This window comes from Panthera uncia, chromosome C2 (genome assembly GCF_023721935.1).
Source record: "Panthera uncia isolate 11264 chromosome C2, Puncia_PCG_1.0, whole genome shotgun sequence".
Classification (NCBI taxonomy): Eukaryota; Metazoa; Chordata; class Mammalia; order Carnivora; family Felidae; genus Panthera; species Panthera uncia.
The window spans coordinates 99,828,126-99,854,388 of record NC_064810.1 but is presented as its reverse complement, the minus strand read 5'-3'; the positions used below and the strand labels follow the sequence as shown (position 1 = coordinate 99,854,388).

At 34.5% G+C, this 26,263-nt stretch overlaps 1 pseudogene; it reads left to right on the top strand.

The window, feature by feature from the left end:
• LOC125921620 (60S ribosomal protein L11-like) overlaps positions 1-25,511 on the top strand; it is a 34,989-nt pseudogene extending 9,478 nt beyond the window's left edge.
• The last annotated feature ends 752 nt before the right edge of the window (positions 25,512-26,263 follow it).

The following is a 26,263-nucleotide window of genomic DNA, read 5'->3' as shown; positions in this document are numbered from 1 at the left end:
TTCCAATTCATAAACATAGAATGTCTCTCCATTTACTTCAAACTTCTTTGGTTTATTTCATAAGCACTGTATAGTTTTTCATATATAGATTCTCTATGTATTTGGTTAGATTTGTGCTTACTTTTTGAGGCCACAATAAATGGTATTTTCTTTTAATTTTCAATTACAATAATTCATTGATGGTATACAGGAAAATAATTTGTATATTAACTTTGTATCTTAAAACCCTGCTATACCTGCTTATTAGTTCCAGGAATATTCTTCTGACTTTTGGGAAGAAGAGTGATTGTTTCAGAATATCCAATGGGAGGCACCTGGGTGGTTCAGTCAGTTAAGTGTCTGAGTTTGGCTCAGGTCATGGTCTCACGGCTTGTGGGTTTGAGCCCCGTGTTGGGCTCTGTGCTGACAGATCAGACCCTAGAGCCTGCTTCAGATTCTGTGTCTCCCTCTGTCTCTGTCCTCCTCCACTCATGCTCTTTCTCTCTCAAAAATAAATAATAAAACATTAAAAATTAAAAAAAAAAGAATATCCAATGGATATTTTTTAAGGAAGTTTTATTTCTTCTTTTCTAGTCACACACACAAACATATGTATACATACATATACATGCATTTCTTTTCCTTGTCTTATTGAAATAGCTGGAACTTTACATACAAGGTTAAATAGTACTGTATTGTAAACAATACATTTATAGAAGAGGATTAATTGGTTAAAGGATAAATGTATATATAGAATTATTAAATATTGCCAGTTCGTGAACAGATGATTTACAAAGAAAGCTATATATTTGGCCTGTAAACATAAGAAAAGAGGCTAGACCTAACTTGTAATACAAGTAATTCAAAACTAAACTGACATACCTTTCATATCTATCAGACTGGAGGGGGGGACAACAAAACCACAAACAAAACCAAAAATCATGTGATTTAATATCCAGTTGGCAAAGCTTTAAGGAAACAAGCATTCTCATAAAAAATAAAAATAAGTACATAAATAAGAAAATTTAGTAGACTTGGCACACAATGTTTCATTAGTTTCAGGTGTACAAAATAGTGATTTAACAACTTTATATGTCACACTATGCTCACCAAACATTTCCAGACATTTCAGTTAGGACCATTTTGGTCCAACCTCTATAGAGATATATTTGACAATAAGCCTAAATATTTTAGACTTAAATCTTCTCAATTTTCTTTCTGTTTCATTCCAGGATAATCTTCCTAAACTTTTCTCTGATTACTTTATATCTAGTTATTTTAACTTCCACTAACCACTAAGAGTAAAAAGTCATGGAATAAAGAAATACTCATAATATGAGAACTGTGAACTTTCTCTGGAAATTTGTTTTATATAGTGATAGCTTTTGAGTTTATGGGATATCCCTGACCTAATCTTCAGATTCGCTTAGATTTAGGTCTATTGTAATTAAAATGTTGCTGTTTGTGAATGATTTCTTTATCTGTCCTGAAACAGACAAAACCTTGATGGAGCTGCAGTAGAAATTTTTGTCTAAATAGTTGTATCTCAGAATCCCCAGGGTGAATGAACTGACTCTGGGCAGCTTAAATTTATTTGATGGATGTAATTAGTCATATATAGCCTCTGAAAGTTAGGAAAGATTTCTTTCAATTCAGGAATAATTTGACTTCTATCATACTAAAATATAGGATGAGGTGATGGTAAAAATATAAGTTGTGTAACTAAGATTAAACACTTTTGTCACTTCCTAGCTGCATACTCTTAGAAAATATGTTAATCATCCTGAATTTCAGTTTCTTCACTGTAAAAGAGAGAATCACAATTCATTCCTTTAACTCATCAAAAGGTATTCATTTACTGAACAAGCAAGGATAAAAATACCAGGATATTTTGGAAAATTAAATAGTGTGAAAACACACAGCACATTTTCTGGAATATACTAGGCACTCAATAAATGTTCATCTCCTTATTTGTTTCTTTTTAAAACATTATTTAAATTCCAGTTAGTTAACTTACAGCGTAATATTAATTTCAGGTTTACAATATAGTGATTCAACATGTCCATGCAACACCCAGTGCTCATCACAAGTACACTCCTTAATCTTTCCATCACCCATTTCACCCATCCCACCCAACCACCTCCCTTCTGGTAACCAACCATTAGTTTGTTCTCTCTCATTAAGAGTCTGTTTCTTGGGCGCCTGGGTGGCTCAGTCGGTTGAGCGTCCAACTTCAGCTCAGGTCAGGATCTCGCGGTCCGTGAGTTCGAGCCCCGCGTCGGGCTCTGGGCTGATGGCTCAGAGCCTGGAGCCTGCTTCTGATCCTGTGTCTCCCTCTCTCTCTGCCCCTCCCCCATTCATGCTCTGTCTCTCTCTGTCTCAAAAATAAATAAACATTAAAAAAAAATTAAAAAAAAAAAGAGTCTGTTTCTTGGTTTGCCTCTGTGTGTGTGTGTGTGTGTGTCTCTCTCTCTTTTTGTTTTGTCCTTTTCCTCATTTGCTTTGTTTCTTAAATTCCACATATGAGTGAAATCACATGGTGTTTGTCTTTCTCTGACTGAATTATGTCACTTAGCAAAATACTCCCTAGTTCCATCCATGTCATTGCAAATGGCAAGATTTCCTTCTATTTTACAATTGAGTGATATTCAATTTACAATTGAGTAATATTACAAATGAGTAATACAATTGACTAATATTTATATGTATATATATGTGTGTACATATATATGTATATGTGTATATATATATATGTATATATATATATATATATATATAAAATCAGTCAATGGACATGTGGGCTATTTCCATAATTTACTCATATATAATTTTAAATTGATTCAGGTCATTTATTTTTGCTTCTCTGCCACCTCGTGGCTTTAATAATATTTTTACATAAAACTTACTCATGCCAAAGTTAAATGACATCTGGTACTCCTAAAATATTGGTAATTGTCTGTTTAAGAGTAACTGATAAATAAAATTATAAATTTATGCACATTCAGACTCATTACCCTTTAGTATGGATGTTTTAAGTGAAGTACAATATTGTATTTCAAATTTTAACTTTCTCAATATTTAAATGAAGATTTTTCCAGTCCAATTTTTTTTACACTGAATATCAAGCAACTTCTAATTTCAATTTTATGATTTTTCCAGTGAGTGTGATTATTTTTTGTGCAAATGTACCCAGAGGAAATGTTTTTTTTTTTTAATTACGGGTAAGGGGCGCTTGGGTGGCTCAGTCAGTTAAGTGTCCGACTTCGGCTCAGGTCATGATCTCACGGTTGGTGGGTTTGTGCCCCATGTTCAGGCTCCGTGCTGATGGCTCAGAGCCCAGAGCCTACTTCAGATTCTGTGTCTCCCTCTCTCTCTGCCCTTCCCCTGCTCATGCTCTGTCTCTGTCTCAAAAATAAACGTTAAAACTTTAAATAAATAAAAAATAATGGGTAAAGAAAAGAGTCATAGCAATACATAGAAAGACCCATTTAAATATATGCAGTGAATTACTCTTTGTACCATTTAATTAACTTAGAATTTCATAAATACTAAAATTGTAACTGCATTCATATGAATGTATTAACCTTCAGGAGTATGTACAGGTGCTTAATTTGTACTTAGCAAGATATAAATATCAAATTAGGTGTCGATTAATTGATTAAAATATCTTAGTTTTTGAGTAGCTATTTTAAATTTGACATTCAATAAACACCTATCAGAAGCAGATGACGTTTGATCCTCATTTCTCCACCTATTTTCAGTCTTAAATTTTATTTACCATTTATTAAATTCCTAATATGTGTCAGGTGCCATCTATTGCTCTCATTCTTCCCTAAGAAACATTTCTCTACTTTTAACTCCTACCAGTTAGGATCAATTCTGCTTCTATAGGTTTATTTCTTCCTTCAGCTAGCCTGAATGAGATAGTCCCAGGAATGTTTCATGTAAATAAAGTTGGCAATTTTTTCTAATATCTTCGACCTTTATTTCTTAGATCCTAATTTATATCTACTTGATTCTAATTTACCTGACTCTATTTCATCATCTTTCTATCACTCAGTGTTAAATTAAATCATCCATTGTGATATATTTCATGATTATATTGGTTTTAATCATTAATAATTAATCACTCGTAACTTTTTTCATGGAAATGATTTGTCAGTGATCCTTTCTTGCTTCCTGTAATGATAATTTATCCACTGATATTCCATGGTTAGATATATAAAACATAAAAAGGTCAGGAAGCTTCTCAGTTTGGTTCAAAATTTATAATTCTTTTCTTAATGAATATTATGTGTTTATATAAGACCTACTGTTTAAATTAAAGGTAATATTATTCAAAGTTAAATGAAGTACTAACATGTATCAAGTGTTCTAGATCTCAAAATGAGACTAAGCATACATTATTCTTCAGATTGATACAAAAACAATTTGGATTAGTTATTTAAACAATACACTTTTATGATATGAATGGAAATAGAATAGTAATAACTCATCACCTAGCCTTTCTCTTCCCAGGAATCCCACATTCTTGTGTTGCTTATACCCCACCTTAATTGCTTATTTATCCAGGTCTCTTGCTCAGTATCAAAAATGCAGTCCTCAGCAGACAAAGGTTAAGATGTGTAAAGTGATTTATTTTTAAATTGGATACCATGGAAATATCTCACATATTATTCAAGAAAACCCATTTCAGTGATGCAATCTTGTATTTTGGATGATCTTGATGCACATATTTGAATAAAATACATAGGAGGCACCCATTTAAAACTCTGGTTTATACTGTGGTTATAGCTAACATGACATTGTATCAATTAATCTTCCAACTTCCAAAGTTCCCAACTGCAAATCCACAATCAAAAAAATGCATGTCTGCAACATAATTGGATTCTTCTACAAACACAAGTGTATGCTCATTCCTCTGGGACCAGTTAAAGGTGATTTTTGACTGCTAAAGTCATTTTCTACTCTCCTACTTGGACTAAAGATCACTTAAAATTCTTCTTTATAAATATTGATGGAGCTATTTTTATTATGATCCAATTTAATATTGAAGTATACAACAGGAGTATCTATTGGGGCTAGAATGAAGATATATTTTTGTTACAAAGAATTTACAGAATACAACAGCACACATTCAATCATATTTAGGGAAGTGAGAAAAGGATTACTTAAAGAAATCTTCATAATTACATTTGGCAGTTTCTCCTCAGTTCTATAGTCAAATCTGAAAAATGTTAATTTGCCTAACTTTACTTAGTTTGCTATTAAGCCAATCCTGTTATCTACTCTGTCTAGACAGAAGAATTTAAAGACTTCCCATTCTTAATTTGACACAAGAAATAGAATTTATTAAAAAGTGAGAGTAAAACCATAGAAAGATGATTATATATCTAAGGCATATACAAATAAATATCTTAGCTTTTTCCTTTTTTCAATATTACTAAATGTTGCAAAATTACATAGATTTATAAATATTGGACATTTACAATCTCTTATACATTCCTTTAATAAACAATATTAAAGAATGAAGATATAGGAAAATAATTGCAGCAGTTATGCTAGAGAAGGATTATTATCCTTAATACATGAGTCCTTGAATTTTTATAACCAGTCACTTTCTTCCCATTAAAAAGTTGAATAAATCTAAAAAAATATATTGGTGGGAGAAAAAAAATTGTCAGCAAACAGCAAAATATGCTTATACCTACCAGAAAACAATCAAGAATAGAGATTTCATGTTATTTTTATCAAATTGACAAAATTTTGTCTTCTATTAATAGTTGATAGGTTTGTGCAGAGATAGAAATTTTTACATACTGGTAGTAAGTCTTCTGGCAATAAGAAGAATACACATATATATATATATATATATATGTGTGTTTTCGGGTTTTTTTTTGTTTTTTTTTTTTTTTTTGAGAGAGAGAGAGAGAGAGAGAGAGAGACAGACAGAATATAAAGCAGGCGCCAGGCTCTGAGCTGTCAGCACAGACAGAGCCCAACGTGGGGCTCGAACTCACAAACTGTGAGTCATGACCTGAGCTAAAGTCAGATGCTTAACTGACTCAGCCACCCGGATGTCCCTATATATTTGTGTTTTTTTAATATAGATAGAATTTTTCATAATAGTGAAAAAGTTAGGAGCATTACACATACCTAACACTAGGAGTTTTGCTTGATTAGCTATGGTGCAATTATATGATGCATATCACGTAGCCATTTAAAAGTAAATATTTAGGGGCGCCTGGGTGGCGCAGTCGGTTAAGTGTCCGACTTCAGCCAGGTCACGATCTCGCGGTCCGTGAGTTCGAGCCCCGCGTCAGGCTCTGGGCTGATGGCTCGGAGCCTGGAGCCTGTTTCCGATTCTGTGTCTCCCTCTCTCTCTGCCCCTCCCCCGTTCATGCTCTGTCTCTCTCTGTCCCAAAAATAAATAAAAAACGTTGAAAAAAAAAAAAAAAGTAAATATTTAAAGACTTTAATGGTATAAAAATTGTTACATTATAATAGTCACAAGGCAGATCATAGAACTACAAATGATATGTTATCCTAATTTTTCTATTAGTTACATGGAATTCAAATAAAATATCAGGAAGGGAATTCACCAAAATTCTAATACTGGTTTTCTTTTTGGTGGATCTGCATGTTTTTAATTTACATATGTATTTGTCAGTATTTTCAACAATGAAATAATATTATATAAAATTTAAAAATGTGAATATTCTTAACAGTGAAAGAAAAACTATTTTAGTTATGTATTGACAATATCATTTTTCTATATTTTAAATAGCAATTTATTCAACATATAATTATGCCAATATTAAAATTTTGCTTATTAATAAAAATAATTTACCTTTTTAAAAATTTTAATTCCACTGTAATTAATATAAAATTTTAGATTAGTTTCATGTGTACAGTATAGTGATTCAACAATTCCATACATTACTCAGTGCTCAAGATAACTATACTGTTAATTCCCTTCACCTATTTCACCCATCACCCCACCCACCTCCCCTGTGGTACTATATGTTTATTCTTTATAGTTAAGCGTCTGTTTTTTGGTTTGGCTTTTTTTCCCTTTATTCACTTGTTTTATTTTTTAAATTCCACATATTAGTGAAATCATGTGGCATCTTTTTCTGACTGACTTATTTCAGTTAGCATGATACTTTCTAGATCCACCCATGTTGTTGCAAATGACAAGATTTCATCCTTTTTATAATTGAATAATATTTCAGATCTTGATCCATTCACCTTTATCCATTCATCTGTCAAAGATCTGGAGAAAAAGAACCCCTTGTTCACTGTTGGTAGGAATGAAAAAAATAGTTTATTTTTCAAATGTATAAAATATCCTGTGTGTGTATATATACGTATGTATGTATATGTGTATGTATATATATATATGTATATGTGTGTGTGTGTGTGTGTGTGTGTGTGTGTATCCAGAACATGGATGGAATCAGTTTGCTTTATACTTCTCCAGAATTCAGGAGATATGCATAACTCAGGTTCATGTTTATTTCAGGACACCAATGACTGATGGCATTGCTTTATTTGTCACCACAGATCTCAGCTGTCCAAATTTACCAGTTGGGGGGCGCCTGGGTGGCACAGTCGGTTAAGTGTCCGACTTCAGCCAGGTCACGATCTCGCGGTCCGTGAGTTCGAGCCCCGCGTCAGGCTCTGGGCTGATGGCTCGGAGCCTGGAGCCTGTTTCCGATTCTGTGTCTCCCTCTCTCTCTGCCCCTCCCCCGTTCATGCTCTGTCTCTCTCTGTCCCAAAAATAAATAAAAAACGTTGAAAAAAAAATTTAAAAAAAAATTTACCAGTTGGGATATCTGCTTGGACCATATTGGCATTTGAACTTAAAATCTGTACTGGCCAAAATAATATCATGCAGTAGTGACATGTCGTTAACAAGACTGATCTTTACATTATCAAGTTTATGATGTTCTAAGATTTCTAATTCTTAAAATACTGTAACTATCTGTGTGTGTTTCTTAAGGCAGAAGTTATTTATTTCTATTTGTGGTCAAGCTACTCAGAAAGATAGTAAAATAAGAAAATGAATTGAAAATGTATCTTAGCGAGAAATTCTGTTTTCTTATATGAAATGAAATTTGAGGTTACAATTAAGCACAAATATTTCTTCACAGAACACTTACATGTGCATCACAGCATATTTTGCTTTCTCTATCTTATTTACTTGCCACAGTTTATTATAATCCTATTCAAAGTAAGTGAATTGGCTTATGGACTCAAATCTATACCTGACATATATTTTTACATGTAAAATTGTTTGAGTGTTTTATAACTTACAATACTTTTACAATTTGATATAAACAAAGAGCACTTTTCCAAAAAGCCGTATAGGTAAACTAGGTCACAAAAAAAATAAAGGAATTGTAAAAACATTTCAGCTTGAAGCACACTGATCTCCTTTGCCCTAGTCTACTCTTCTCTTTCCATGTCTCACTGCATGAATTCCTCTCTGATGGACAGCATGCATATGCAACCTAGGGTGTAGAAGCTTAAGACAAGCTAAAGTCATTCATCATCTCTGAATGCCTGGATGACTATATGCAGAGACATTTTGTGTTCAACAGAATTACACTGGAAACTTTGGTTGAGCACATATTTGTTTCATTGTCAGATCTGTATACTGAGTCCTTCAAATAGGATACATTTCCTTGTGTCTGCTGCTATGTTACATAAAATCAACAAAGAGTAACTAGGTTGCATTTTCTTGCTCCACCCTGCCCTCCTGAAGAATTGCTTTCATGAAATTCCTTATCAGTCCAAATGGAAGAAAATGCTGTAAGATTTGTCCAGGAAGCAAAGCCCCATTGCAGCTATGCCAAAGCAATGTTAGCACAGAATTTAAAGAACAACTGTTCTTCCTCCAAGAACATATTTAATCTTATGATCACGGTAAAATGTGTAAATGATCACAATACCCTCTTTTATGGGCATTTCTAACAAGCTTCAAGCCAAATTCATGGTCCATTAAAGCGTGAAGGTAAATGTCATGGATATCTTCAATTAATTATTGACTAATCTCTGTCCTTACCCTACCTTTTCTTTCTGCTTTTTTCCTATCTTATGAGATATAAGTATAGATACAGATTCTTGAATCCTTACAAGTTATTGAACTTTCTTTGTGAAGCAATCTTATCATAAACAAATATACATGGAGCATAAAACTAACCAATATCACATGAAGTCGTATGTGTGTATGGTATGAGTTTAAATTAGTAAACTTATTTTCATAGAGTAGTTTAGGTTCACAACAAAATTGAGCAGAAATTACAGAGAGTTCGCATATACTCCTGTATCCCTCCCTTCCCCCACTTTGCCAACGACTTCCTCTACTATTGACATTGAGCACCACAATGGTATATTTATTACATTCAATTAACACATTATCACTCAAAGCCTATAGTTTACATCGGAATTCACTCTGGTATGGTACATTCGATAGATTTCGACAAAAGTATAACGATATATATCCACCATTGTACTACTATACAGAATAGCTTCACTGCCATAGAATCGTTGTTCTCTGCCTGTTCGTTCTTCTTTCCCCTTTCCTAACTCCTAGTAATCCTTGAACTTTTCATTGTCTGCATAACTTTGTCTTTTTCAGAAGGTCATAATTGGAATCATATAGCATGTACCCTTTTCAGAGTGTCTTCTTTCAGTTAATAATATGCAAGTAAGTTTCTTTAGCGTCTTTTTAGCGCTAAAAATATTCCATTGTCTGTATGCACCACTGTTTATTCATTTATCTACTGAAGGGCATCTTAATTGTTTTCAAGTATTAGCAATCATGAATAAAACTACTATAAATATCTGTGGGCATTTTAATGTAGACCATAAATCTTCTCTATTGAGTGAATTCCAAAGAGCATGATTGCTGGATCAATAGTATGTTTAGTTTTGTAAGAAACCACCTAACTGTCTTTCCAAAGTGGCTGTACCATTATGCATTCTCACCAAAAGTGAATGAAAATTCCTAATGTTCCATATTCTCAGTGTTTATTGTTGTCAGTGTTCTGGATTTTGCCATTCTAATAGATGTGTAGAGATTTCTCACTATTGTTTTAATTTGCACTTCCCTATAGCAAACAATTTGGAGCATCTTTTCATATGCTCTCTTGCTATCTGTATATCTTTTTTGATGAGGTATCTGTTCAGGTCTTTGGGCCATATTTAAACACTTCTCTGTTGTTTTTTCATTGAGTGTTAAAAGTTTTCTGTATATTTTGGATCATAGTCCTTTTAAGATATATATCCTTTGCAAATATTTTATCCTACTCTGTGGCCTGTCTTTGCATTTTTATTTTTTCAATTTGTTGTTTATTTAAATTTCAGTTAGGTAACATATAGTGTAGTATTAGTTTCTGGTGTAGAATTTAGTGATTCAACACTTACATACAATACCCGGTGCTCAACACAAATGCTCTCCTTAATATCCATCACCTATTTAACCCATCCTTCCTCCCAATTCCCCTCTAGTATCAGTTTTTCTCTATAGCTAAGAATCTGTTTCTTGGTTTTCCTCTCTGGTTTTTTTTTTTCCCCCTATGTTCATTTGTTTTGTTTCTTAAATTCCACATATGAGTGAAATCATATGGCATTTGTCTTTCTCTCATGGACTTATTTCATTTAGCATACGACTTTCTAGCTCCATCCATGTCATTGCAAATGACAAGATTTCATTCATTTTGATGGCCGACTAATAGCATTCATCAGTCGATGGACATTTGGGTTCTTTCTGTAATTTGGCTATTGTAGATAGTGCTGCAAGAAAAGTTAGGGTGCATGTATCCCTTTGAATTAGTATTTTTGTATTCTTTGGGTAAATACCTATCACTGCAATTGCTACATCATAGTGTAATTCTATGTTTAACTTTTTGAAGAACCTCCAAACTGTTTTCCAGAGTGGCTGCAACAGTTTGCATTCCCATCAACAACATAAGGACATTCCCCTTTCTCCACCTCCTCATCAACACCTATTGTTTCTTGTATTACTTATTTCAGCCATTTTGACAGGAGCGAGGTGACATCTCATTCTAGTTTTGATTTATATTTCCCTGATGATGGGTGATGATGAATATCCTTTCATGTCTCTGTTAGCTGTCTGTGTTTTCTTTAGAAAAATGTCTATTCATGTCTCCTTCCCATTTTTAATTGGATTATTTGTTTTTCGGGTGTTTAGTTTTATATGTTATTTATACATCTCTTTCTTTCTTTCTTTCTTTCCCTTGTTTTACTCTTTTTTCTCTGTCTTCAAATCCTCATTCTTTTTAACATTATCCCCCAACCCTGAAAATATTAAATATTTCTTTAACCTCAGACCCAAAATATCCAACATAAGAGACAGTCATCCAGCCTCCATCCAGATATCCACAGATAATGGAACCAATTTGTTGTAAACTGAAACTGTCACTAATTGCCACCCTCAATACCATGAAACTTCTCCAGCCAATTATCTGATACATCTCAGAATGGCCCTCTGTTTCCACTTGCTCAAGCCAGAAAGCAATGAATCTCCTTTAACTGCATCGTCTCCATCAACAGCCTCATTTTCAATTTGTTGTTAAGTACTGACAATTTAAACTCAGAAATAGTTATTGAATTTATTGTCTTCTCTCCAACATAATTATTTCTTCTCTGAATCAAGCAGAATTCTCCCAATTTATCCCACTACCTCCAATTGTGTCTTCTTTCTGGATATTATCCACACTGCATAGTGAAATTTCTAAAATGCAAATTACAGTTCATTGCTTTCTGGATAAAATCCAGTATCTTTGCATAACCAATATGTCCTCTTATATCCTCCCACATTGCCTCACTTTCATAATATTGAAATTGCTTTCTAAATGGTGTCCTTTTCTCCATGAAGCAATCTCGCATTTGCCAGAAAATTCCTAATAAAACCTTGTATCATCGAGTTATTTTGTATTGCCTGTATTAAAGTTCATACTCAGCTTTTACACCTTCCACAGCCTATTATTTTTATTAATCCCTTCTTTTCTCCTGATACCACATTATAAGTGATCTTTTGTTCTACTGGTCTATTCAGTACCCTCCTTACACCCTCACTTTTCTAAGACTTTTACCTTGCATAGAATTTCTTCCATATTGTTCTCTACTTCTATTCATAAGATTAATGGCAAAGACTAATCCTTCACACTCATATTCTCATGGCTTCCTGCCACCCATATCATGTAAGTTTTATTTTTTCTCTAAGGTTTGTAACAAGTAAACAAAAATTAACTATCTCAGTTCTTGTCTTTTATTTGAATGCATAGATCTATGCATCCAGAATGGCAGATGGAAAGCTTTTGGGGAGTTTGAGTGTGTCTACAAGCTATGGCTATAAAACACTGAAACAGACTTTTGAACACCATACTTCTATTTTCTTTATAAATTTTAAATCTTCTTCACTCACAGCCATCTCCCCATTCCCTCCTTAAACCTATGAAATATTTACCTTTACTACTTGTTACCAATATACCACACTTGCATATCAATTACACTACATTTTAAAATAACTTGTATTTTTCACTTGATTATTTATCTCTCTCAAAACTAACGACAATTTGAAATAAACATGTCCCTCAAGAGTCTAGTGAAGTATAACCAATAATATATTTTTAAAGAAAGAATTTCTCTGAAAACTCATATTTTATTTAAAATTTATATAAATTTTGCATCCTGTTCTATATAAAGATGGTTTGTTATATCATATAAAGGTATAAATCACTTACTAAAGAAAGATAAAGCAAGCAACCAAAACTATCCTTAGTTTCTCTGCCTATATTTTTTATCAGTAGTTGATGTGGTTTCATTAATCTATCATTTATTTCTCTAGTTATTTCCTCTCCTCTGCTTTATTGCCATAATATTACAACATACCTTTATGAAATACGAGAATACAAATGGGAGCTATTTAAATTTTGCTGCAAATAATAGTCCATGTGTTATTTCTTGGTCATTTTCTTGGTCATTGATTATTATATAATGCCCTTCTTCATCTCTTGTACAGCCTTTAATTTAAAGTCTAGTTTGTCTGATATAAGTATGGCTACTCCAGCTTTCTTTTGGCTTCCAGGAGCATGATAAATAGTTCTCCATCCCCTCACTCTCAATCTAAAGGTGTCCTCAGATCTAAAATGAGTCTCTTGTAGACAGCAAATAGATGGGTCTTGTTTTTTTATCCATTCTGATACCCTGTCTTTTGGTTGGCGCATTTAATCCATTTACATTCAGTGTTATTATAGAAAGATACGGGTTTAGAGTCATTGTGATGTCTGTATGTTTTATGCTTGTAGTGATGTCTCTGGTACTTTGTCTCACAGGATCCCCCTTAAGATCTCTTGTAGGGCTGGTTTAGTGGTGACAAATTCCTTCAGTTTTTGTTTGTTTGGGAAGACCTTTATCTCTCCTTCTATTCTAAATGACAGACTTGCTGGATAAAGGATTCTCGGCTGCATATTTTTTCTGTTTAGCACACTGAAGATCTCGTGCCAATCCTTTCTGGCCTGCCAAGTTTCAAAAGAGAGATCAGTCACGAGTCTTATAGGTCTCCCTTTATATGTGAGGGCACGTTTATCCCTTGCTGCTTTCAGAATTTTCTCTTTATCCTTGTATTTTGCCAGTTTCACTATGATATGTCGTGCAGAAGATCGATTCAAGTTACGTCTGAAGGGAGTTCTCTGTGCCTCTTGGATTTCAATGCCTTTTTCCTTCCCCAGTTCAGGGAAGTTCTCAGCTATAATTTGTTCAAGTACCCCTTCAGCACCTTTCCCTCTCTCTTCCTCCTCTGGGATACCAATTATGCGTATATTATTTCTTTTTAGTGTATCACTTAGTTCTCTAATTTTCCCCTCATACTCCTGGATTTTTTTATCTCTCTTTCTCTCAGCTTCCTCTTTTTCCATAACTTTATCTTCTAGTTCACCTATTCTCTCCTCTGCCTCTTCAATCCGAGCCGTCGTCGTTTCCATTTTGTTTTGCATTTCATTTAAAGCGCTTTTCAGCTCCTCGTGACTGTTCCTTAGTCCCTTGATCTCTGTAGCAAGAGATTCTCTGCTGTCCTCTATACTGTTTTCAAGCCCAGCGATTAATTTTATGACTATTATTCTAAATTCACTTTCTGTTATATTATTTAAATCCTTTTTGATCAGTTCATTAGCTGTTATTTCCTGGAGATTCTTCTGAGGGGAATTCTTCCGTTTGGTCATTTTGGATAGTCCCTGGAGTGGTGAGGACCTGCAGGGCACTTCCCCTGTGCTGTGGTGTATAACTGGAGTTGGTGGACGGGGCCGCAGTCCGACCTGATGTCTGCCCCCAGCCCACCGCTGGGGCCACAGTCAGACTGGTGTGTGCCTTCTCTTCCCCTCTCCTAGGGGCAGGATTCACTGTAGGGTGGCGTGGCCCGTCTGGGCTACTTGCACGCTGCCAGGCTTGTGGTGCTGGGGATCTGGCGTATTAGCTGAGGTGGGTAGGCAAGGTGCATGGGGGCAGGAGGGGCAGGCTTAGCTGGCTTCTCCTTAGGTGATCCACTTCAGGAGGGGTTCTGTGGCAGCGGGAGGGAGTCAGATCCACTGCCGGAGGTTTGGCTCCGCAGAAGCACAGAGTTGGGTGTTTGCCCGGAGCGAGCAAGTTCTCTGGCAGGAACTGGTTCCCTTTGGGATTTTGGCTGGGGGATGGGCGAGGGAGATGGCGTTGGCGAGCGCCTTTGTTCCCCACCAAACTGAGCTCTGTCCTCCGGGGGCTCAGCAGCTCCTCCTCCCTTTGTCCTCCAGCCTTCCCGCTTTCTGAGCAGAGCTGTTAACTTATGACCTCCCAGATGCTAAGTCGCGCTTGCTGTGGGAACACAGTCCGTCAGGCCCCTCGGCTTTTGCCAGCCAGACTAGGGGGCTCTGCTTGGCCGGCGAGCCGCCCCTCTGCCCCAGCTCCCTCCCGCCAGTCTGTGGAGCGCGCACCGCCTCGCCGACCTTCCTACCCTCTTCCATGGGCCTTTCGTCTGCCCTTAGCTCTGGAGACTCCGTTCTGCTAATCCTCTGGCATTTTTTTGCGTTATTTAGGCAGGTGTAGGTGGAATCTAAGTGATCAGCAGGACGCGCGGTGAGCCCAATATCCTCCTACGCCGCCATCTTCCCTCTCCCACGATTATGTTTTGAATGATGATAGTTTGATAAGTTTACCAAACATATCATTCACACAAACAAAAAATATGTTTCTTCATGATTATTTTTTTCCCAGAGGTAGGGGGTGGAATTTGACATTGACTGAAGAGTTAAAATTATTTGTAAGAAAAATATGTTTATATAATAATAAATTTATATGTATATTTAAAGATAGCTTTGTAAAGTTTCCTAGTGGCTGATCAAGAAATTTTAAATCATTACATTTGTTAGACCAATACAAGCTGGTCAGATAAATAACATCAAATCAGTTATTTGTTCTCCCTAGAGAAACTCACTGAACATGGGAGTGATTGCAGCATTGATAACACTGATAATAACAATTTAAAAAGAAAAAATATATTAATCACCCAGTAAGAGCCTATTATTTTCTTTTTTCCCAACTTCTCGGGGATTCTTATATCTTGAGTGAGAAGTGTAATATCTGGAAATACAATTTATTTCTCTGTATTACTTTCATCATGGCATTCTTCTGTATAGGATTAATTTTCCTTGGTTCATTTTTCCTGTAAGCTATTTTAAAGTGGGGGGGGGGAATATATTATTGTTCAGAAAATTTATCACTTGATGCAATAAATCAATCAGCATGTGCATCCTGGCTTGAAACAAGAATTAAGATGAAGCACAATTTATTTCAACCAAATGAAGTTTGAACTCAGAATTCTGAAAGATGCATACAATCTTCACGTTTTGACTTGATGTAACCACTTGAACTAGCTCCATTCCAGGAGGTGGCACTTGTATGAACCAGATCTAGGTTAAAATCATGTAGTTATTGCATCCTTTGCTTTCCCCAGTGAGAATACTTTCTGTTACATTGAAAAGCTATTCTAGGTCAGCTTTTGAAGCAATGGTGCTCTTGACTCTTTCCTTTTTTGAATTGCTCTCAAACTGAAAGGAATATTTGTGAAGTACATCCCTTCTTAGATCCCACCTATGAAAGAAGAATATTTTATCCACTCACTTGATTTCATCTTCCTTTTAGCTTTGTGCCATTTCTTGTGACTTACAACCAGCTTGGGCTTCCTCGCATCATCAAGATAATTATACTAAGCTTAGTGCTGACAGTTCAAAGACAGCTTTTTAATAAAACAAGAAAAAATATTTTCAAAAAAGAACTTAACTTATTTTTCCTTTGATCATCCACAAAACAGTTAATTATATAAAACCTTTCAAAACGTTAAGTTAAATCATAGAATCTCAATACTACCATTGCACTGTGCATAGGGTAATACTTAATTGGTTCAAAGTAAATATGTGTTGAATAAATATATTCATGCATTCAGCATGAAGTATTTAATATCTCAAGGTCATTGGGCAAGTTTATGATGCTTCACATCCTTTGTGATGATCTTAAAGTGTTTTGTATTTTTGCTTGATTCTGTTCATGAGAAACCAGATAGAAAGGTAGATTTAAAAATTATCTGGAATTGAAATTTATTTATTCCCAAAGGCTATCAAGAAATAGCTCTATAACATGTTTTGAAGGATTTCCAAATATCCCTATAGATATTTATTTTAACTACTCTGTACAGCCCATGGTGTATATATATATATATATATGAGATCACCATTTAAGAGTTTTTCTTAGTCTATTAAATTTAAGGAAAACATTTGCTTATTATTATTAAAATATAATTATTCTATATATTCAAATTGTTAAACCTCATTGATTTATTGGTTTTTTTTTCAGAATAAGCAATTGGTGTAAAGAGCAGCAATTTAAAAAGAATTACTTAAAATTAAAAATGGCAGGACATTTGGGTAGCTCAGTTGGTTAAGCATCTGACTCTTGATTTCGGCTCATTATCTCAGGATTGGTGAGACTGAGCCCAGCGTTGGGTCTGCACTGACGGAATGGAGCCTGCTTGGGGTTGTCTCTTTCCTTTTCTCTCTGCCTCTCTCCTGCTCTTGCTCTCTCTGGCTCTAAATAAATAAATACATAAATAAACAAATAAAAAATAAACAAATAAATAAACATTTAAATTTAATGTTTAAATAAAAAATAATAAAATAAAAATCACTATTCTTTGACTCTGGATTTGTTTTTATTTAGACAGGTAGACACTACTCACAAAACATCAGTTTTCCCCTTCTCTCTTAGAAAGCTTAGCACTTGAACTTTATTTATTGTTCTGGCCAAATAGATATAAGTGAGAATTACTGATACTGATTTTCAAAAAACACTTTTAAACAATAATTGAAACATGCAGTTGTTCTTTGCCCTTTCTTTGTTCTATCCTTCTTTTGGAACACTCTCCTGATACTGGATATAGAACTCCTGTTCATAACTATCAGGTGACAAACCATATGATAAAGACGACTGGGCATGAGGAAAGGTGTGGGCATTTTATAACAAAAAAGAGCTGCTATATTTGTCCTGGGGTATTTGCTTCTGGAATTCTCTTATGTAAGGAAAATGCAAACTTTGTTTAAGCCGTTTTTTAGTTATATTCTCTTTTACTTGCAGTAAAAATGCAATCTCTAACTAATTAAGATGCTTAAATTTAACAACAGGAGCTAATAATGCACACATAACCTTACAAATACATTTTTTTAATTATTAGGTTCAAAAAAACATTATTTTACCATAAAGGTTTACTGTGAAAACAAAGTTTTAAAAAACAACAATATACACTTAATGGTTGACACTGCCTTTGAAATCCTCACATAATTTCAGATACTCAGTGTCCTAAACTGAAATAGACTCAGTTATCCTAGTCTTCCTCTTGCAATTTAGACACATAATAACTTTTTTATTCTACCAAAAATAAAAATCTAGTTATATTATTTGAATTACTTAATCTTCTATTATTTTTTTATTTTAACTCTCTGATAGTTTTATAATAGTTGTAATATTATACATAATTTACCTTTTTCTTTCATGTTGCAAATGAGGCAAGATAAGAGAGTGATTTAAGAAGTTATAAGTATTTTCTATTGAGATAACTAAAGATAGAAATTACTAACCTTTATTAAGACTTTGTACTGATAAACTACATGTTACTTTATTTAATCCTCACAAAAATCATAATGTAATACACTTATATTCTCTATTTTACAGATGAAGAAAATGAGACACGCTGAGGTCAATTATCATGCTCAAGGCCACACAGTAAAGGCTGAAGGCAGGATGTGAACACCAATTGTTTGGCTCCATAGCCAGCACACTTGTCCTGACTGCTTTACTATACTGCCCAAATTCAGTAACAGAACCATTTTAGAAATATTTCATATGTACATTTCATATGTACCTGTGGGTCAAACTGACTATATACCAAACTTCATATATTGACTTTTCTTGAATAATTGTGGTTTAGCCTTTTCAACAAAGCAATAGACCCATTAACAAAAGTCTTATGCAGTAAGGTAGATGTAGGTATCATGACGCAGATGTAGATATCACGAGGAAACAAGAGTTGGGGTTATAATACTTATCTCCAAGTAAGACCTTAAATATTTTTCTCTAAATGGACATTTGTCCTTTATCTTTTTTCTTAATTTCCATTTCCACCCCCGGCATACACACACACACACAAAGTTGTTGCTGCATTTTCCTTTGTGTCACATACAGAAATATAAAAGTTTCCCTCCATATCCATTAATTCCACCTCATCCCACAGTATCTGGACAGGTTAAAAAGTATGACCCATATATATAAGATGAGAGGGGAAAATTAAAAATGGTTAAAATTTTTCCCCTTCATTTCACCCTTTGATGCCAAACCTTATTTCTACTCACTTGAGCTACCCAATAGCCAAATCTTTGCCTGTGTTTACCACATACCATATATCATTTATTCAAACACACTTTGAATTCTTTTGTAGTCATTCTTGATCATGCTTTCCATATGTGTGTACAAACCCGGAAACAGAACACTGCTAGAACAATTATTTTCATTGACTTTTTACCTTCTGTTCTCTCCACATTGTGATAGTGAGAATAACACCTGACATGATTTCTGATCCCAGTCAAGTTACCTTAAGCAAGTCTTCCCTATACTCGGATGATTGGCAAGTTCAAATTCAGAAGTCCCGTGAGGCATGAAGCCCTTACCACTGTATGACGTAATGCTCACCTGTGTTTTTTTGCCTATTATCTGTCTCCCATGATGAAATGTAAACCATTTAATGTAGTTTTGTCCACCACCATGTCCCCAGCAATTAAAATAATGTCTGGCACATAGTGAAAGGTTAAGAAATATTTGCTGAATGACTGTTGAATTAATTTATTGCCCCACCCTTATTGTCTATTGTCTATCATATCACCCTAGGCATCCAACGATCATTTCACCTCTCATACTGAATGCAGTATTCTGTTTATTAGAATGGCGTCCCTGCTAGACTGTGAGCTTCTTGAGAGTAAGCAGTGTGCTTTATTCTCTTTTTTGAGATACCTAGTGCACAAGAGTTCTGACTATACATTTTTTGAATGGTAATATGGAAAAATATTTTTCATGATTATGGTATGCAACCTTAAAATATTGTCATAATGGAAGTTAATGTAAAAGTATAAAACATATTCCATGTTTAGAAACTCAAAAAATCACTTTTGATAATTTCGTCTTAATACCTACTTAACAAATGATGTATAAGATATCATAATTGATATCTACAACAACCAAAACTTCCTGTAACTTCTTATATGTATTTTAAGATTTAAAAAGAAACAAGAAAAAAATATGATGTTGTTATTTATGGACAATAGGTATGTATTTTTATGGATTTTTTGTTTCTTACAAACACATATTTCTTGTCTCCAGGAAAATACCTTAAGCCAGTGGATTTAAAATTGAATTCAAGATGTAGTTGTCTTATAAATCTGTAAGAAGAGAGCCCTTACACTTTTACACTAAATTGCATGTGAACACAAAATAAGAAAACTTTCAATCATGATTGAAATGAATTTATATATAAATTTCTCTCCCAATTTCAATAGGGGCAAGTTCTTTAGTTAATTTTCTGTATCACAAACTTATGTATTCTTAGCTTGCCTTATGATCAAAGTGAATGGATTTTAACATAGTGCCTGAATATTTTTAGCCCAAAGTGATTTGCTTTATAGCTTCTTTGTAATAGAAGCATATTCATTTCAAAATAATATTCACATTTTAAAAAATATTTTCCTTAATGAAGAAAGGGGCTATATTATTTTTATTTTACATTGTCTAAAGGAAAGCAAAGACTTCTACTCAGAAATTCAATTAAAATATATATAGTTGTGTGTGTGTGGTAAGAACTTTTAAAATTAATTTACTTCCTTTAGAAACTTTCAACTATACAATACAGTACTGTTAACTATAGTCATCATGTTGTACACTACATTGCCAGACTTTTTTTTTTTGATATTATAACTGAAAGTTTATATCTTTTGACCAATAACATATATATATATATGTAATATATTACCAATTACCAACTATTACATATATATAATATATATAATGTATAATACACATATGCATGTATATGTACATATATAATATATATTATACATATATAAGTACATATATAATATAATATATTATATATGCATATGCATATAATATATATAATATACACATATATGTATAGTATAATAATATAATATATACATATATATTACATACATATTATGTATAATATATATGTACATATATAATATTCTATATATATTACTATTATGGATGTGTTAACTAATCTTTTTGTGGTAGTCATTTTGCATATATATGCATATATAAAATCACTATGTTGTACACCTCAAACTTACACAATGTTCTATGTTAATTATGTTTCAATAAAGCAGTAAAAAAAGAAATACATATGTATATATGTATACTTTTGAAAATTTTTTATTTTTAAATTTTTTTATGTTCATTTTTTTTTGAGAGAGACAGGGTGAGGGGGAAAGGAGCATAAAGAGAGGGAGACACAAAATCCTAAGCAGGCTCCAGGCTCAGAGCTGTCAGCACAGAGCCCATCATGGGGCTCGAACTCACGAATTGTGAGATCATGACCTGAGATGAGTCGGACACTCAACCGACTGAGCCACCCAGGTGCCCCTACTTTTGAAATTTTAAATAAAAAGCTCAATGCTTGACATTTGTCTCCTTGCTCTTCCCCACACATTACCAACACATTTCTTCCTCAAGTCCTTTACTCCTTGTCTTCCCTTTGCCTGAAATATTCAAAACCATTTTCTTATCATTATTCAACAAATGTTAGATTTTTAACTTTTTTTTTTTTTTTGCTTCTTATAAGGATCAGTCAGATAGGATAGAGGCTCACCTTAAAAAAAAAAAACAACTTGATTTTTGACTTTATTACCTCTTTAAAGATTTTATCTCCAAATACATTTACATTCTGAGGTATGGGGAGTTAGGACTTCAACATATAAATAATGGTGGGCAACACAATTCAGCACAGAACATGAACTTGAAATGCAGATATTATATAAAAAAAGGACTGACAATTCAATTCTGTCTCTTGCCTCTTCCACAGTAATATAATTTCCAAATTTAGCTAGATATATGATCTTCAGCATAAATTAGAAATGTGTGAAATCACAGATATCTTTTTTAGTTGAAACACAAAAATAATCAATTGAAGAGCTGCATTGTCCAAATGCTTTAGTTAAAATGAGTGTGATGGTTGATTGACCACAAGCAACTGAACACTTTAGAAACATGAAGACTACATATTATATCTGAAAACCTTTATTTGTTGGCCATAACTAAGCAAAGTTATATGACTTTCATCACTGAGATTTAAATTTTTCTGCAAACCTTGGAAGTGTCTTTAATTTCTTCTGTTACCTTCCTTTCTGTTGCCTGTATCACTGATGAAACAGCTCATATTAGCATCTATTTTGGATGATGGGATGATTTGGAGAATAGAATTCATGCACATTGGAGATAAATAAGAAGTACTGTGGATTCAACTGAAATTACCTTCTCTGGTCTTTTTTTTCAATTATTTAAATGTTTTCCCTTGTTGGTATATATAATTGACATATAATTGTGTATATGTATACGGTGTATATGAACATAACATGATGATTTGGTACATGTATGTATTGTGAAATGATTACCATTCTTAAGTTAGTTAATACATCCATCATCTATATAGTTACTTTGTGTGTGTGTGTGTGTGTGTGTGTGTGTGTGTGTTAAGAACTTTTAAGATCTATTTTCTTAGCAATTTTAAATATACAATACAGTATTGTTAACTATAGTGGCCATACAGTACATTACAATCTCAGAATTTATTTATTTTATAACTAAAGTTTATATCCTTTGACCACATTCACCCATTTATTCCCACTTTATCCTGTACCACTGGCAGTTGCCTAGTTTACTCTCTGTTTGTATAAGTTCGGCTTTTTTATGTTGCATACATAAGTGAAATCATACAGTACTTGTATTTCTCTGTCATGGCAGTATTTTCTTCTTGTTTTGACTGAATATTCCATTCTTCCCAGACATGTGAGCATTTCAGGTTAGCATTTTATTAGTTAAAACAGAAAGGAGAGCGCCTAGCCATTCGTTTTTTTTTGGTTCTTAAGGGTGACTCTCTCATCCCCAAGAAAGAGACAGGAATCTGTAATATAATACTAAAATAATAGGTAGAGGTTAGGGCAGAAAGCCCAAGGCCTCCTTCTTCTAAGTCTTGACACAAAAAGAAATCTTCTCAGATACAGATTCTAGGAAGGGGAATCATACCTGGCAATTCCTCTAAGTGGAAGGCTTTCCCTCCTTCAGAAATAAATAAATAAATAAATAAATACATAAGAAGATATGTATTTCCTTCCACTGGTCTAGGTAAAGCAAAGGGGAATAAATTTCATGGCATAGGCCTAATAATAATTTTTTAAGATAATAAGAGTTGGCAAAGTTGTGGAGAAATTGGAACCCTATACACTGTTGGCAGAAATATAAAATGATACAACAGCTGTGGAAAACAGTATGGAGACTGCACAAAAAATTAGAAACAGAACCATCATGTGATCCAGCAATCCCACTTCTGGAACCTCTGGCTAGGGTCTCTGCTTTGACATAGCCACAAGCAGGAGCTAGGTCCTCCAAGGTCTAGGCACTGGTTGCTGTAAGTCTCACCACCTTCTCCATCTCTACCTCAATCCAGTGGGCTAGTCCCAGAATTCCTCATTGAGGCAAGACCCAAATAGGCCTCCCGGGAAGTGTCCCATTTGCTGGGCACCTTAGATATACACCTTGGACTCTCTTCTCCCACTGGAGAAACCATAGGCTGGGGGTGGGGGGCAGGGAGTGGTTGGTTCTCAGTGCAGTGCTGTGCCAGCTTAGAGAAAGGGTGATATGGTCCAGTGTAGCTGTTCTACTCCTCTTAACCTTCTAATGCAGCCCTTCTCTGCATTATGGTCTAGGGGGATGCTTCAGCCCTATACCTGGGTTCCGGGGCTTTCAAAATGGCATCTTGTGTATTAATAGTTGTTAGTTGGTCTGTTTGTGAGTGAGTCTGATGTTGGAAACAATCTACGTTGCCATCTTGGTTATAGTGCCTACTCCATCTTCAGTCTTTTTGAGAATAAGGAAAAACAAAGTCCTATTTAGTTGAATACACTATTATATGGCTTTTACAGTTCTCTCTAAACATATTCCTAATACTTTATTTAATTCATTAAGTCAGAGTAAAATGTTTATGAATCTAAAAAGTGTTAAGTATGTATAAAAGAAAATATGGGTAACCATGGAAAACAAAATAACTACATGAAGGAGATCAAAATAATCAAAACTGTTTCTAGAAAATGACTCTATATAAAGTAAATCTCTGGGAAAATATATATGTTATTATATATAATAATATATATATTATATATAATAATATATGTATAATATTATATGTAATATTATATATTATACATATATATTATATATTACATATATAATATATATAATATAATATTATATATAATAATATGTATAATACATATTATTATATATAATGTGGGGAAGGGACAGAGAGAGACAGGGAGAATCTCAAGCAGACACCTTGCTGACAGAGGAGATCATGACCTGAGCCAAAATGAAGAGTTGGACACTTAACCAACTGAGCCATCCAGGTGCCCCCCAAAAAGATTAATTTTAAGCAATTAGGCTCTGAACATTTCTGGTGTGAGAAAATGGAAGGAAAATGGGTTATAAAGAGGGTTATGGAATGTTAGCCACTGACATAAATGTCATTATGTTCAAGTGGTGATCTGGGTAATGCAGAGGGATATAAAACTTTGTATACTTATAATTTTTCTGGCCAAGGAATATTTAATCAAAACAACCTGGAATCTGAATGTAAGAACTTTCATGTAAAAATGCAGTCAAACCATGGATATATGGAATTTTATACCCCTTCTCCTTTCTTATAGATACTTCTCAAATGAATGTTTTGCTCATATTGAAAGTTTCCCGGGGTGCCTGGGTGGCTCAGTCGGTTGAGCGTCCAACTTCAGCTCCGGTCATGATCTCGTGGTCTGTGAGTTTGAGCCCTGCGTCGGGCTCTGTGCCGACCGCTCAGGGCCTGGAGCCTGCTTCAGATTCTGTGTCTCCCTCTCTCTCTGCCCCTCCCCCCATTCATGCTCTGTCTCTCTCTGTCTCAAAAATAAATAAACGTTAAAAAAAAATTTTTTTAGAAAGTTTCCCAAGGGCCCATTTAATTCTCAGTTATCCTGGGTGATATTGTGCCATTTTTAATATTAAGTATGAGAATTAGAGCCATAGTTTGAATACACTTAACAAGCAGTACTCTGGCTCTTCCTGTTCCCCATCATTGCACCAGATCAAGGCAGAAAAGAGAACTCCATGTGGGCACTTCCCATCTACAAGCTCTGCCTCAGTATCTGTAGGGTGGAAGGAGAATGGACAGACTGACTCAGGCAGCTAAGATACTGGGGCAGTTGACAGGCCAGACCTTTTGTGTTCTCCAAAGCTAGACACACCATCAGATCCTTTGGCATCAAGAGAAATGAAAAGATTGCTGTCCACTGCACATTCCATGGGGTCAAGGCAGAGGAATTCCTAGAGAAAGGTCTAAAAGTGCTGGAGTATGAGTTAACTTCTCCAGTACTGGAATCCTTGGTTTGGGGATTCAGGAACACATCAATCTGGGGATCAAACATGATCCAAGCATTGGTATCTACAGCCTAGATTTCCATGTGGTTCTAAGTCAAGTTTCAGCATTGCAGACAAGAAGCACAGGGCAGGCTACATTGTGGCCAAATACAAAAACAGGATCAGCAAAGAGGAGGCCATGCACTGGTTACAGGTGAAGCATGAAGCATGATGGGATACTCCTTCCTGAAAAATAAATTTCCATTTCCATCCAGAAGACCAAGACCAACAAAAACTTTTCAGTGAAATGCTAAAATAAATAAATAAGTAAAAATTTTAAAGAAGGCAGCAATCTGACACACCTATGAGGGTCTAGAAATTATTCATTGTCTATGTTGTTGGTGTACCTTATTTCTCAGGCCTCTTAACTGAATGTGGCTGGCTTCCTCTGCTGCAGACCTGACAAATTTTCAATTCCTGGCAGACAAAAATTTTAGATAAGAGGTCACTTCCAGTCCAGACTCTTAGGGACAAACAAGAGGAGATTGGGGAGATTTATCGCAAGGGGAAATTTGTTTGTAAAGAACAATGCTCTGTTGAAATCTAAATTCATCAATTTTTACATCCAGCTTGAGAGATAGCCATATTGATCCTAGGTACATCCTCTTCTGTGTGACATTCCTCTTAATGACTCACTCTGAAATATGGCAAGCATAGACAGTCCTATTATTACTAATAAGGCTGGTTTCTGCCCAGAACAAGAGTTTTTTATATCTTATCAGGTAATCAAGGATTCCTAAAAGTGCTGCCTTTCCTAGGAAAATATTTGCAAGTTCGACAAAAGGAACTGGAGTCAGACACAATGCAACACTTAATTCACTATCAGCATTTGGATGCACCTCTGAAAGGAAGCTAACGCTCTTGGAGGAGTATAGTTTCCAAGTTGGGGATTTTGAAGTATAGGAGTAAGAGTGTCTTGATTGGATCTCAGTGTGAATTCCCGGATTGT